The sequence below is a fragment of the Schistocerca piceifrons genome, chromosome 3 (assembly GCF_021461385.2).
Source record: "Schistocerca piceifrons isolate TAMUIC-IGC-003096 chromosome 3, iqSchPice1.1, whole genome shotgun sequence".
Lineage (NCBI taxonomy): Eukaryota > Metazoa > Arthropoda > Insecta > Orthoptera > Acrididae > Schistocerca > Schistocerca piceifrons.
The window spans coordinates 242474664-242491013 of record NC_060140.1 but is presented as its reverse complement, the minus strand read 5'-3'; the positions used below and the strand labels follow the sequence as shown (position 1 = coordinate 242491013).

The 16350-nt window shown below is 42.2% G+C and overlaps 1 pseudogene; it reads right to left on the bottom strand.

Annotated features, from left to right (window-relative positions):
- Window positions 1-15924: 15924 nt before the first annotated feature.
- LOC124791148 lies at window positions 15925-16043 on the bottom strand (annotated as a pseudogene).
- Between the last annotated feature and the right edge of the window lie 307 nt (window positions 16044-16350).

Below are 16350 nucleotides of genomic sequence, written 5' to 3'. Positions count from 1 at the left end.
GCCACCTTGTTACCGCCGCAGACGCTGCCGCCGCCATCGCCGCAACCGCCGGCGGCTCCAGAGCGCCGTTCCTGGAGCGACGGCAGCCTCCAGCCGCCAGCCTCCAGCCGTGCTGGAAATAAAGCCAGAGACGAGCTCCGGCTGTCGCGCCCACCGCCGTCTGCCGCGGGAGTCATCCGTCTGGAGGGGTTGCCAGCTCATCTCGTCTTCAGGGAGGCGTCGCACTGGTTGAAGACTATGTACTAGACGAGGGAAGGCTGCTATTCCATGCACAGGCATCGAGGTGTCCCGTTGTTTCACAGAAAATCACTTCTAACGTCAACAGCTCGATGTTTTTTAAAATGGGACACGTCTACTTCTTTCCCCGAACCGACAAACTCTGGCAGTTTGTAGAGGACATCAAAACAAATACTTTTCCCTAATGTCATTTTTTCCTGTGAGGAATATTTAAACTCGTAGAGGAAGATTTCTAAAAAAATTGTTCAAATGGCTCTGAGCACTATGGGACTTAACGTCTATGGTCATCAGTCCCCTAGAACTTAGATCTGCTTAAACCTAACTAACCTAAGGACATCACACAACACCCAGTCATCACGAGGCAGAGAAAATCCCTGACCCCGCCGGGAATCGAACCCGGGAACCCGGGAGTGGGAAGCGAGAACGCTATCGCACGACCACGAGCTGCGGACGAAGATTTCTCTGGTGGCAAATTAACTAAACCAACAAACACTTTTCCATTTTTTATGACCAAGAGGCAACACATTAACACAACCCAAATTCAATTACAGTAGATTTTCAAAAATGCCTCCATTGACATGTAAACGAAGGTTACACTGTCGGATCATGTTCTGTCTGACACGGGCAAAAACCCAAGGAGTATCCTGAATTGTTCCTGCTGCTGCTACTATCCGGGCAACCAGATCCTCTTCTGATGCAACAGGAGTTGCATAAACAAGGTTGTGCATCTCGCCCCACACAGAGAAGTCCAGAGGGGAAATATCTGGGTATCGAGCAGGCCGTGGTACAGGACCACCTCTGCCAAGCCTCCTATCTGGGAGCCGTTAGTTCAGGAATCGACGCACACGACGACTGAAATGTGCCGGCGTCCCGTCATGTTGGAACCACATGCAATGTATTGTAGGGAGCATGACGTCTTCCAGCAATTCTGGCAATGTTCTGGCGAGAAAATTGTAATATTGCCTGCCATTTAATGGCCTAGGTAGCAGATACGGCCCAATTAAACAGTCCTCAACAACACCGACCCACACATTAACGAAGAAAAGCATTTGATGAGCGCTAGTAACTGGAATGTGGGTTATCCTCACTCCAAACATGCGAATTGTACATGTTGAAGACTCCATCACGCCCGAACGTTGCTTCATCGGTAAATAACACAGAGGATGGAAGTGAAGGATACATTTCACATTGTTCCAGGTACCACCGCGAAAACTGTGGTCTGGGATGATAATCAACTGGTTCCAGGTTGTGGACACGCTGCAAGTGAAATGGACGTAAAAATTGCACTCGAAGGACTGTTCTTACACTCCTCTGATTCGTCCCAATGTTTCGTGCAATTGCATGAGTCATGATTGAAGGATCCCGCTCCACATGTTGCAAGACAGCTTCCTCAAATTGTAGCGTTCTTACCGTGCGACGGCGTCCCTTATCCAGGTAATCTGCTAAATGACCCGGTCTCACGCAGACGTTGATACACAGCAGCAAAGGTCGTATGATGCGGGATACGGCGATTAGGATATTGTTGTTGATAAACCCGCTGTGCAGCTCGTCCGTTGTGGTGCGCAACGTAGTACGCACCAACCATATCAGTGTACTCACTCCAGGTGTACCGCTCCATTAGTAAACAGAGACAATGCACTGCTACACTGGTGGACAGCAGTTGCCTACAACTGAAGAGCGTAATACGTCCTCTAACAACTGAAGAGTGTAATATGGCCTCCACCGGTTTAAATAATTCTCATAGAAAAAAATGATACTAGGGAAAAATATTTCTTTTACTGTCACCTATAACCTCCCAGAGTTTGTCGGTTTAAATACTTTTCACCCTGTATATCCAACTGATTTTTTTTCTCATTAACATCCTGCTACGTCTTCTTACTAGGGTAATTCGGAAAATAAGATCCGATCGCCGGCCGGAGTGGCCGAGCGGTTAAAGGCGCTACAGTCTCGAACCGCACGACCGCTACGGTCGCAGGTTCGAATCCTGCCTCGGGCATGGATGTGTGTGATGTCCTTAGGTTAGTTAGGTTTAAGTAGTTCTAAGTTCTAGGGGACTTATGACCACAGCAGTTGAGTCCCATAGTGCTCAGAGCCATTTAAGATCCGATCGGTCGCGAAATGGAAACCACAATCAACAGCAAAAATGTTTTGTTTCAAACTGTTTGCTACAACTTCCAGCTACATCTCTACATAGTCGCCGCTCCGACGCAGACGTCTGTCGTTCCCTTGTACGAAGTATTTAGTACCATTGTCATAGAAGGTAGCAGCCCGTGCTTTCTGCCACTTCTCATCTGTAGTTCGTTGTCTGTGCCTAAATGTTGTCTTCATAGCCAGCGGCTCGTGTGAGAAACGATAAACATGAGCTGCAGCCAAGTTCGGGTTTTATGATGGATGATCAAACACTTCCCACCGAAAACACTGCAGAGGAGTCCTCATTATCCATGCAGTACGCGGCCAAGAACTAGCGTGAAGAATGATTGGATTGGATTGTTTGGGGGAGGCGAGCAGACAGTGAGGTCATCGGTCTCATCGGATTAGGCAAGGACGGAGAAGGAAGTCGGCCGTGCCCTTTCAAAGGAACCATGCTGGAATTTGCCTGGAGCGATTTAGGGAAATCACGGAAAACCTAAATCAGGATGGCGGGACGCGGGACTGAATTGTCGACCTCCCGAATGCGAGTCCAGTGTGCTAGCCACTGCGCCACCTCGCTTGGTGTGAAGAATAAATTACATGACTGTTACATTATGTGGAGTTGCTTTAAATCAAGCGAAACCTGCCAGCCGGCTGCGGTGGTCTAGCGGTTCTAGGCGCGCAGTCCGGAACCGCGCGACAGCTACGGTCGCAAGTTCGAATCCTGCCTCGGGCATGGATGTAGTTGATGTCCTTAGGTTAGTTAGGTTTAAGTAGTTCTAAGTTCTAGGGGACTGATGACCACAGTAGTTAAGTCCCATAGTGCTCAGAGCCATTTTTGAAACCTGCCAGCGGGCTCCCATACTTAGCGGGAGACACTACAAAGTATTACTCAAGGACGTGACGCGATCGACAGGCATACTAGAGACAATTGTCCAACACATCTGCTTAAAGTTTCATCGGATTTTCACTGCCGTTTCCATTTCGCGACCAGTTGGACATTATTTTCCGAATAGCCCTCGTACAAAATGCTTAAAATGTCAAAATACTAAGATAACCCGCCGTTTCGACCTACTTACAGCGTCCTTCCTAAGGGCTAAGACTAACTGGAGAATGGATGCTTCAGTATATGGCCTTTCTGAGGGTTCACTGGACCATCGACGACACAGTTCTGGTTTTAAGACACCGTTTCTCTCTTTGCCTCATCACGTTTTTAATTTTAACAATCAATCTTTTGACTCCTTTTTTCTAAACTCTTATTCTCAATATAGCACTTGCATTCACCGTTCTCAATAATTGTTGAAGATACTCCAATCTCTGTCTTTCCACGCAGCTTACACCCTCTGAAGGTACTCAACTACAACAAAAGTGATTCCTCGACGTCTTAATATACATGTTGTTCGGAAATTCCCATTACAATTTGTTGGAGGTAGGAGTTGTTGGGGTGAGTGAGTACATAATATTCCGAAGAGAAACCCATGTCCAGAAACGTGTCATTGTTGTTCTACGTCTGTTTAAATCCAAAAATATAACGCGTCCACGTCTGCTGAGGAAAAGAAGGAGAACTATCTCAGAGTTGCCTGTCCCGGTATGCAATAGGGTAAACAGGATGTCGTGTACTACTTCTTGTGGGGTCGTACACAAACGTTAATTCACGAGACTGATGACACGATTTCTGGCCGCTACACTGGAAACTGAAGAGACATCAGGTCGGATGGAGATTGTGTACGAGAACGTGCCTTCGTAGATACGATGTCTTTAACAATGTTGGTGGTCGCCACATCGAGCCGCTGTTGCATTATATCAGTACTGTTCTGAATGAACAGTATGCTGGGTTCCTTTTAGATTTGGAGCAATGTAAAAGCGTAATGTTTAAGTGTTAATTCAAACAAATGCGCTAAACTGGTAAATGGATGTTTCGTTATGTTTCCTTTCGAATTGTTACCTCATAATTGTACTGCGTCACGCCTAATTCAATTACTCAAGCAGAAGTTGACGAATTAAACATCTGAACTGAAATCATAGTAGAACGGAAACGGTACGTTTTCGGATATGTGTTCCGATGGAAATTATTGTGTACTCACTCCCCTATAAGTCCTAGAACGCCGTAACGAAAATTTCTGAACATTCTGTACGACCCAACATACTGTTCCCCATTGTCAACATTTTCCCACGTGTTTCTTTCCTCATAGCGTCTGTGGAGAACCTCGTCATTCCTTACCTTTCCACTCTACCTAATTCTGAACATCCTTGTGCAGCACCACATCTGAAAAGCTTCGATTCTCTTCTTTTCAGGTTTTCTCACAGTCCACGATTCATTTCCATGCAATGCGTTGCTGAAAACGTACGTTCTCATGAATTATTTCTTCTAAGACCGATGTTTGATACCAGTGGTCCTCAAATGGTTCAAATGGCTCTGAGGGGAACTTAAACATCTGAGGTCATCAGTCCCGTAGACTTAGAACTAATTAAACCTAGCTAACCTAAGGACATCACACACATCCATGCCCGAGGCAGGATTGTAACCTGCGACTGTAACGGTCGCGTGGTTCCAGACTGAAGCGCCTAGAACCGCTCGGCCACACCGGCCGGCCCCAGTGGTCCTCATTTGACCAGAAATGAACTATTTCCTGTGGCTAGTTTGCTTTCGATGTCTTGCTTGCTTCGCCCGTCATTTCAAATTTTTGCTTTCAATGCAGAAAAATTATTTCACATCGTCTACTTCGAGTTTGTATGTTTATTACTAATCTCATTTTTGCTTCACCTCTTTAACTTTGGTCATTCTTCGGTTTACTCTGAATACATATTCTGTAGAAATAACTCAAAGGCCAAGATCGCTTAAATACGGTTTACTGGATAACCGGTTTCAACACACGAAAGGTGCCATCATCGGATCTGAATGTAGCTTAACATTTATAAACCATTTGCGTATAACGGTACATGAGGCACACCAGCTGATATAAAACCATTGTCACAGAAATAAAACAACTGCTCTCATGGTCATTATAGTCCATCAGATATGTATGATGCCGAAGTTGTTAGCCGAGCAGTGGTCATGTACGAAATAGTTTTAGCTTGTGACTTCGGTTTTACATATCTGATGGAATAGAATGACCATGAGAGCAGTCGTTTTATTTCTGTGACAATGGCTTTATATCAGCTGGTCTATCTCATGTATCGTTATATCCAAATGGTTTGTAAATGTTAAGCTACATTCAGATCCCATGACGGCACCTTTAGTGTGTTGAAATCGGTTATCCAGTAAACAGTATTTAAGCGATCTTGGCTTTTGAGTTATTTCTACAACAGAGTGATCACCCCACAACACACTATGCGTTCACTGCAACATATTCTGTACTTATCAAATTCTTCATTCCATTTAACAGGTCTCCTAATTGCTCCTCACTTACGCGGAGGATAACAATGTCATAAGCGAATCCTGCCATTAGTATACTTTCACCTTGAATTTTATCCCACTCGCGAACCCTTACTTTATTTCTGTCATCGCTTCTTCGATGTATGGAATGAACTGTTTGTGCGATGATCCCTATCTTACACTCTTTCTAATCCGAGAACTTCGTTCTTCATCATCCGTTCTTACTTTCGCCTCTTGGTCCTTGCACATATTGCGTACTGTACATTGCACCGTTAAAGCGCAATATACTGAAGCACCTCCTTCGCAGCGACTCTTGTCTATGCCGTTGGAAAGGCAGCAGCAATACGGACAAAACGTAGGTTATGTCAGTATATTACCACTGTGCGTCTTTTACAAGACGACGCTGCTGTGCACCCCCAAAGGCTTTTAATTGACATGGAGACGTACTCTTACAAATTTGGAAAAATATCATCGGTCATCAGACTTTCGGAAAAATCTCGTCCACACAATCACAAAGATAAGAATGGCAGAAAAGTGGGAGAACTAACAAACAATCATCTTAACAGGTGCCGGCCGGAGTGGCCGAGCGGTTAAAGGCGCTACAGTCTGGAACCGCACGACCGCTACGGTCGCAGGTTCGAATCCTGCCTCGGGCATGGATGGGTGTGATGTCCTTAGGTTAGTTAGGTTTAAGTAGTTCTAGGGGACTTATGACCACAGCAATTGAGTCCCATAGTGCTCAGAGCCATTTGAACCATTTGAACCTTAACAGGTCATGCATCCGTGCTAATGTTGAGAAAAAATATAGAAAAATGAAGAAGAAAATCTAGAATCTGTTAGATAAAGATCGCATTGCCTGTCAGAAAGGTAAAAACATCGGAGAGGCCTGAAGATAATGGAAGCAAAACTGAAGAACAATGAAGATACGTGCAGAAGATCTGTCGACATACAAAGAGCATTCTATGAAGTAAAATCGTGCAAGAAGTTTGAAATTCTGAGAGAAATAGAAGTACGCTATACAGAAAGACAGGAAAAATATATGAACAAGAGCCGAGAGGGAATAATAAAAATGGATTACCAAGAATAAAGTGCACGGAAAGGCGTTAAGACAGGGAGACAGCTTTTATCCCTATTATTCAATCCGTACATCGAAGAAGCACTAATGGAAATAAATGAAAAGTTTAGGTACGAGATTAAAATTCAGGATGAAACGAATCAGTGATAAGATTCGCTGATTCAGCGAAATTGAAGATAGAGCACAGGACCCTTTGAATGGAAAGAACAGTCTAATGAAAATGTTCTATGAACTGTCGACCGAAGAAAGACGAATGTAATAAGAAATAAGGGAAATTTGATAGGACATAAAATTAATATCAAAACCAGAGACCACGAATTGAAAGAATTCCGCTAGCTCGGAAGTCAATAACACATAATGGACGAAGCAAGGCGGACGTAAACAGCAGACTAGCACATGAAAGAGTGCGTTCCTCGCTAAATGTGGTCTATTAGTATCAAATATAGTCCTTAATTTGAGGAAGAAATTTCTGATAATTCACGTTTGGAGCACTACATCATGTGGTGGTGAATCACAGAATATGGGAAAACAAGAAAAGAAGACCATCAGAGCGTTTGAGGTATGACGCTATAGAAGGATGTTGAAAGTTAGGTAGGCCAATAAGAAATGAGAAAAATCGGCAAGGGAAGAAAGGAATGGAAAAGAACATGGGAAAGGATACTGAAGCATATGTTAAGACAACGAGGGATACCTTCCTTGGTACTAGAGAGAACTGTAGAGGGTAGTAATTGAAGAGGAAGACAGACTGGAATGCATCCATCAAATAACTACTGATGACCCCCTACGTATCCAAAAAAAAAAAAATAAAAAAGTTATGGAACAGGCCTGCAAACATTTTTCAGACGTTGCTGTTCATGTGAGACAGTAAATAGGAAGTTTCATTACACGTAATTGACATTGATGATAACACAGTCAGCGATGATGGAAAAGGGCAAGCTTTGTTGTGCAGAGAGGACTGAGTTGGAAGTTATAAGTGAAAATGAGTAAAATAATGAAGTGGTGTGGTAAATTTAGAAATGAACAGATACTTCACAGACAAGGAGAGAAACGAAGTATGTGGATAAGACTAACCAGGTGAAGAGACAGGATGACAGGCCATACATTGAGACATCAGGGAATGGCTTCCATGATACTAAAGGGTCGTTTAGAGGGCAGTTAATGTGGAGGAAGACAAAAACTGGAATTTCCACTGAATACTCAGAACACTGTGGCCTATGCCGACAGTGCAATAGAATGCCATCTTGTGTCGTTGCCGGCACATACGGAAAGTGTACAAACGGAGCAGAAACGAAGGCTGAATCATTCTACATACGATACGAGCTGCATACCAACTGATATAAGCGATTTTGACAAAGGATAGATTGTAATTTGCCAATGGCTGGGAACGAGCACGGAGGAAACAGTGAAGCTATTCGCATGCTACTTTCGTGAGCATCTACGAAAAGTGTTTGAAGAACTCTGAAACTACAAGTAAGCGACAAGGTGCTGGACGTCCTCACCTCTTCACAGAACTTCGTGGTCGGAGGATTGTCCGTTCTGTAAAGCACACACACTATAGTTTACATAACAATAAAAGCTTTCCTAATAAATATGCAGTGCATAACAAACATTAAAAGTGGCTTCATTAATGGATAATGAATGGCACATATCTCCTGGTTGACAGTGATTATATACAGGGTGGTCCATTGATAGTGACCGGGCCAAATATCTCACGAAATAAGCATCAAACGAAAAAACTAAAAAGAACGGAACTCGTCTTGCCTGAAGGGGGGTACCAGATGGCGCTATGGTTGGCTCGTTAAATGGCGCTACCATAGGTCAAACGGATATCAACTGCGTTTTTTTTAAAGAGGAACCCCCATTTTTCATTACATATTCGTGTAGTACGTAAAGAAATATGAATGTTTTAGTTGGAACACTTTTTTTGCTTTGTGATAGATGGCGCTTCCTAGCAAATCAGATCGTGGCGCCAGGAATGGACCAATACATTAATTCTTCCTACATATATATTAGAAGAAGACCAAATAGGTAAACTTAGAAAGATCTGATGTTACGCGGAGGCTTACCGACAATCTTTCTTCCTGCAAACCATTCGCAACTGGAGCATAACTGAGAGAAATGACTGTTTTACACGAAGTATCCAAATCCACACACCACAAGGTGGTTAGATGTATACATCACAGCGCATAACGAAACTGAATATTTTATCTTCTTCTTCTGCTGCTGCTGCATTTCTAGGTTGAGGCACTATGCCTGTCCCGACTTCATATAATTTACTTCAGCTCTTTCGCGGCCGCCGTCCATCTCTTCTTACTGTGGGCCTGTACTGCTTTACAACGACTGGAATTCTCTCTTCATCCATCCGCTTCAGGTGTTACCCCCAATTATTCCCTGTATTCTTCAATCTTTTCATTGAAATCAATAATTCCCAATTCTGACACAATGTCAAAGTATGGTCCCTCCTTGAGCAAGCTCTGACAGTTGTCAAAAATCTCACTTCTGTAGACTGTATGTTATTTTTATCTGCTTTTCTCTCAGTCCAGGATTAGCTGCCTTAAAGTAGCACTGGCATATTGACATTGCTTTATACGATTTCAATTTTGTGGCATTTCTAACTTCATTTCTTAAAGTTTTGTTTATAGTTCCATATATGTTTTGAAATTTACTGGTGTTCTTTTCTTTGCCTTCGCCTAGGTCAAGGCTTTTGTCACTGCTGAAGTAACTGAAACTGGGGACTTTAATAAGTATCTTGTTTCTGGTAATAAACTTAAACTCGGAATTTTCTGTAGGGCCCCAATACTTTTGTTTTACTAGCAGACACTTTTAGGTTGTAATGTTTTCTTCCCAACTCGTACAGTTTATACATAGAACCTTATAAGTCTCCCTTCGTATTTTGTGACAGAGTTACGTCATCTGCATAGCCTTTACATGCCAGTTTCTTTTCATATCTACATCTTCATGGTCTTCCTTCTTCCAATTTCTTATGAGGTTTCCAACATAAAGGTTGAAAGGAGTCGGTAGCATAGTGCATTCCTGTCTGCTACCTTGATCTATTAACTTATCTGTTTCTGAAGTGCCTGTATTTATGATTGTTTTGGTACCTTCACACATTTTTCCAAGTACCCACATAAGACGCGTAGGATATCCTCGTTTGTCCGTTATTGTCCACAGTCGATTTCTGAGGTAGAGTCAAAGGTTTTTTCGAAGTCAATGATTGAAAAATATGTTTCTAAATTGACTTCTTTGTTTTCCTAAACGTCTCTTGATACTAAAAATACTATCGCTGCACGAGATCTTCCCTAAACACATTTTGCTTTTCTCTCAAACATGCATCAGACATTCGGAAAATGCATGGCACAGCCAAAGAAATTAAAATCGGTTGGAAATACAAAACTAAGGTGATGAAGTATAATGATGGAAATTTATAATGTAAACTTTTAATCCCCTCATACCTCTTAAGTTTTTTCCTTGCCAAACAAATGCTACTTTCTCTGTACGGTACTCAAACGATACTCAGGAAGTTGCTTCTTCAGTAATGTCTTCTCACAGGTAAACTGATTCTTACGCATGTGCCCAGACCGTAAACTAATGTTGACATAGATGATGAAGTCCGTTATGTGCAAGATGACCAATTCTCTGTTAAAGCGCTGCATCTATTTTCAACACTTAGACTTGGCACACTCATATACACTCTCATTCATTCAAACACAATACAAGACATCATCATTGTACCCCTTCCAACTATCCACTTTATCCTCTGTGTTTAGCAGTAGGATATCTATTGCAGTCTGAATACAGTGGAATCTCGCTTAACGAGCACCTCATAAAGCGCAATTCGCATAATGAATAAAACAAACTGCAAATAAAAAAAACGCCTAACGAGCAATGTTTCGCACAACGAGTGACGACGATTTAGTGGGACGTCACCAGCCGTTCGCGCGCGATGGGGGCAACGTTCAACAATATGAATACCTTTCATTGTAGGCAGTGGCATTTGAACAATGTCTTTAGTAAGCACTGCAATCTGGATATAGTGATCTTTCTCATCCATATTAGTGCAACTTGTGATCGCACATTCTTTTGAAGTTGCCTTCAGACACTGTTTTTTTAGTGTGCAAATTTTAATAACCTTCGTTGATATGTCCCCGATGCTAGAGTCACAAGAAGACGACAACAAGAGAAAGAAAATGACCTTAGAAATGAAACGTAAAATCACTGAAAAACGCGAACGTGGTGTGAGCGTTGCTGACTTAGCACGCACGTACAGTCAGTTTACATCAACTACGAGGAATGGAACTTTAATAGTGACAACTATTTATTTACAGCTCGTACAAAATAGATACGTGTTTCAAAGTTTTACTGACCTTCAAAGTAGTCACCATAATTGTGTATAATCCGTTGCCAGCGATGTGAAAGTCGTAGGATACTCTTAGCAGTGCCAGTTGTATTGACAGTTCGATAGGCACGGTCTATTGCCTGACGAATTTGTAGCAGTTCTGAAGCGAATGCCGTGAAGTGCCTCTTTCAGTTTAGAAATCTAGTTGAACTTACGAGGGCTTAAGTCAGGGTCGTTCAGTAGGTGGAACAGCACTTATCAGCCCCATCAGTCAAACGAATCAGTAACAGCTTGCACTGTACGTGGTTGAGCATTGTCCTGAAAAATGATGTATATCATGAAAATTCGCTCCACCGCCACAATGGGTGGCCATGTTAATGTAAGTTTCCGTTTCATAATATAATACTTGAAGCCTTGAAGTTTATTTAATTTCAAAGAAAATCTCTCAACCTTATTTTCATTAATTATACTTGTGATAATCTTTTCTGTTTCAAAGATTTATGCAGCTTATGATCCAGCGTGTGTTCTGTCGGAACAGGAGGCTGTCGTGACGACATCGTTATAGTATTTATTCCAAGTTCTTTCAGTTCCGTTTATATGTTCGTACAAATCCAATTAGTTGGTCCCTTAGGTTTCTTTCATGTAACTTCTGTCTGTTTTCCCCGCGCGATCTTCCTCCGAAAAAAAATTTCTGTTCATTTTTTAGTAATTTTCGATATCGCGAATGAGAAAAGACAGCCGCCTCCTGCTCCGAACGGAACACCACGACTTTTCTAACGTCGGAGAGTACCGCACGAATTTTCCGCTAAAAGGTAATAGAATTTCTTAAAGCTGGATCAATTACACATGTTGCTGCTATTCTCCGACAAATCTGGTGTGATTAATAGTAATTTATTCTGTCACGACAAAAAGAAACAATTTTATTTTTACCAAAGCAACAAAGCTTTCAATTAAATTACTAAAAAAAAAATCATACCAGAACTTTCAGCTGAGTATTATTTTGCAGGACAGTGCTCATGCACGTACAGTGCAAGCTGTTACTGATTTGTTTTACTGATGGGGCGGCTAAGTGCTATACCACCTACTGTACTCCCCTGACTTAAGCCCTCGTAAGTTCAACTAGATTTCTAAACTGAAGGAAACACTTCACGGCATTCGCCTCAGAACTGCCACAAATTCGTCGGGCAATAGATTGCGCAGATCGAACTGTCAACACAATTGGCACTGCTAAGAGTATCCTACGACTTCCACATCGCTGGCAACGGATTATACATAATGCTGCTGACTACTTTGAAGATCAGTAAAACTTTGAAACACGTTTCTGTTTTATACGAGCCGCAACTAAATAGTTGTCGCTATTAAAGTTCCAACCCTCATATTTGCACTATCCTCATGAACAAGGACAAGATTAAGGAGATAGGTGCTTCATAGGGAGTGAAAAAAGTATCTAAACAACAGTTTTGTATTTCGGACGATGTCGAAAGTTTTTTCCAAAGTTGAAAAAACGAAATGCAATTACAAGGCAACACTATTAAATAGAAGGTCATCTGTGAGAAGGCGAGAATGATTTTCACCGACCTTGTTAAGAAGACACCAGGATCATCAGAAACAGAATGAGTGTTTAAGGGAAGCCGAGGGTGGTTCGAGAAGCTTAAGAGAAGAACCGGCATCAATAGCGTTGTGAGGCACGACAAAGCTGCTCCGACACAGAGGCAGCAGAGAACTCAATGAAGTGTTTGGTCCTTAAGTGAAAAAATATTTGCTTGAGATGAATCTGCCACCCCATGTCTTGCTTGTTATGAGCAACACTCCTGTGACTACCTCCTTAAAGAATTTAACTTCATCAAGATTTAATTTTTGCCTGCCAACACCACTCCGTTTTTCAGGTTATGGACGAGCAGATTATTTCTGACTTTAAGAAGCTCTACACTGAACACTCCTCGAGCATTGCTTTGACTTGACTGAAGCTACCAATCTCATTCTCAGAGAGTTTTAGAAATATCACTTTAACATCGTTACCTGCGTGAAGATGATCTAAAAGGCGTGGGAGCGGTTTACCAAGAGAACTCTCACTATTGCTTGGAAGAAGCTATGACCGGAGTGCATTGTCGCATGTGACTCTGAAGCATTTGAGTCAGTAACTGTGGAGCCTGAAGTCAACGAGATTGTGTCTTTGGACAAGAACACGGAACTAGAAATGGGTAACGGTGATATGGATGAGCTCGTGGAAGATCACAACCAAGAAATAACCAGCGAGTTGCAGTGTATTTCACAGCAGATGAGAGGAGTTCTTCAGAGGAGGAGGAGGCGGTAACAGCAAAACAGCAATCTTCTGGCTCAATAAGAGGAATGCTGAAAGTATGGGAATCGGCTGCATCGCACATTGAAAATCATCACCCCAATAAAGCAGTAGCTATGCGCGCTACAAATTTACTTGAAGATAATGCTGTGTCATATTTTCGTTGAAGCGTCGGCAGAAACAAATTACTATAGATAGCTTCCTAGTAAAGGAAAAATTACTTATGTATCGTGAATAATGAAGCACAATATTCTCTGTGTACAATTTCCTTTGAATAAACGGCATGAATAAGATAACACTTTTAGTACCTTTGCCGCTTGGAACGCGTTAACGTATTTTAGATTAATTTTTACAGGAAACTTTGCTGCTCTTAACAAGTTTTTCGCCCTGTAAATAAGATTCTAGAACGAATTATGCTCGTTATGCGAGTTTTACTGTATTACCAACCTTCCTTTCAATTTCACCAAAGTCTGTTTTGACTTTCCTACGAATATATACTAAGTCAGTCCTTCAGACGATCATTTTTTTCCGATTTCTTCACATTTTTCCTGCAGCCACTTTGCCTTGGCTGCACTGCACATACTATTTATTTGTTCCCAAGTGATTTATATTGCTGTATTATGTCTTACCCTAAACACCTTTTACTTCCTACTTTTGTCGATAAGATGATTTATTTCTTTTATTACCAGAGGATTCTTCGCAGTTACGTTCATTGCACTTATGTTTGTCTCTGCAACATCCGTGATTTCCCATTTTAGAGATCTCCACTCTTCTTCAGCTAAACTGCCTGCTCTTGTATTCCGTATCGCAGTATCCACATCACTAACGAGCTTCGAACGCCCCTCAGTACTTCAGTACTTCAGTATTCCACTTCCTTCCGCACTGTTCCATCCGGAAGATTCTCTTAAATTTCAGTCTCTTGTGATCTGAGTCTACATCTGCTCCTGCTTACGCCTTACAATCTAGTAACTGTATTCGGAATCCCTGTCTGACTTTACGTAATCCAGCTGGAATCTTGCCTTGTCTTTCCTTCCTCCTCATGTTATTCTTGAACGCAATATTCGCTCTTATCATCTGAAATGTATTGCTGAGCTCAATCAGTCTTTCTCATGTTTTGCCTCCAAGGCCATACCCTCCCATAACCCTATCTTCTATTCGCTCCCCCACAACCGCGTTCTAATCACCCATGAATATTAGATTATGATCTCACTTTACATACAGAATTATCGGTTCGATATCTTTACATATTTTCTCTGTCTCTTCATCTTCTGTTCGCAACATCGGCGTATACAGAGCCAGTAAGATATAACGCCCCTTTTATTTCCTGAACGTTTCCAGATATGGAGATTTCCCGCATTTACTACTATGCTGAGAGGCACGTAATGTTTTGCATGGAGATGCTATAAACTCTGTCATCAACCGAGATATTGAAACAGGTATTATTTTTTTAATTGAAACGTATAAATTTCATAACTGCATTGAATAGCTCTTGGAAAGATTTACGATGATACAGTGCTTGATAGTACTGCCATTTGGCAAAAGCGTCTGAGAAACGCACTAAAATTTGAAGTCAATGTGGCCAGAGTCGGTTATTGCGGTGCAAACACCGCCAAGAGGAGCTCTCACATCAGGCTCTGCGTTCTCGGCTGATGCAGTAAGACAGCCCGACGCTACTAAGATAAAACCTCATTAACTATATAACGTAAATACAGGCTCAGATATGTTTTTGTGTATGGAAGTAGGGCATACACTAACTTCTCACGCATCTGAAGGGGGTTAGGGTAACTATTTCAAATGTTCGAACGTTTCCAGGTTTTCGTGGGAACCACTATAATTTCGTCAGGGAGCTTTCCGTTACGACTGCGACAGGCTTGTTTGACATTAGACATATAAAAGTAGCATGTCTAACTTCTCCTCATTTGGTGGGCTCGTATGCATGCATGAAATTTCTAAGCAGAAATGACCTGCCGATAGACAACGCAGTTCCCACTAGTTCTGCATTGCAGAGAAGTAAACAGTCGAAAGTGTTGATGCAACTTCGTAGCCTGACATGTGCATGTTTACATCGCAATAGCTGATTTCAGCCGACTTGTTTTCAATTTCATAATGTTCCTCCGATCTCTTTGCAAAGAGTTTCAACTTAAACATTAACAAGCATTATATCAATGTACTCGTCTTTTCAAGTGCTTTCGGCTGCTATTTTTTTCAGTTATACCATTGTATTTAAAAAATCATACTTGCTTCAATATCTCGACCGACACACGAATTAAGAGACTTTATTGCATACCAAAGTTCAAGCCCCTTGGCGTACTATCAAAACAAAGTCCTTAAGCATCACCGGATGTGGATACGGAGAGGCAAGTTATCAGCACACCACGCTTCCGGCCGTTGTCAGTTTTCGTGACCGGTGCCGCTACTTCTCAACCAAGTAGCTCCTCAATTGGCCTCACAAGGGCTGAGTGCACCCCGCTCGCCAACAGCACTCGGCAGACCCAGATAGTGACCCATCCAAGTGCTATCCAAGTCCAGCAGCGCTTAACTTCAGTGATCTGACGGGAACCTGTGTGACCACTGTGGCAAGGCCATTGGCACTTAGAGTGCTATCATTTGCCGAGAACCTCCTTTCGACATCTATAACCAATGACGAAATAAAACGGATTTTATGTTTTACGTGACTCACCCTGTATGTCTGAACTATCGTTGTCAGCGTTGGTTTTCTGTCGAAACTTACGAGAACAACCCTATCACGGGAGTGTTCACGGTAGCTCACTCTCTGCCCTAATTTCCGATATTACCCCATATTCGTTCGACCATAAATCATTGCCTTCTTTCCAGTTCACTTCACTGACCTCTCACTGTATCTATATTGAGCCGCAGCATTTCGTTTTTAAGATTTT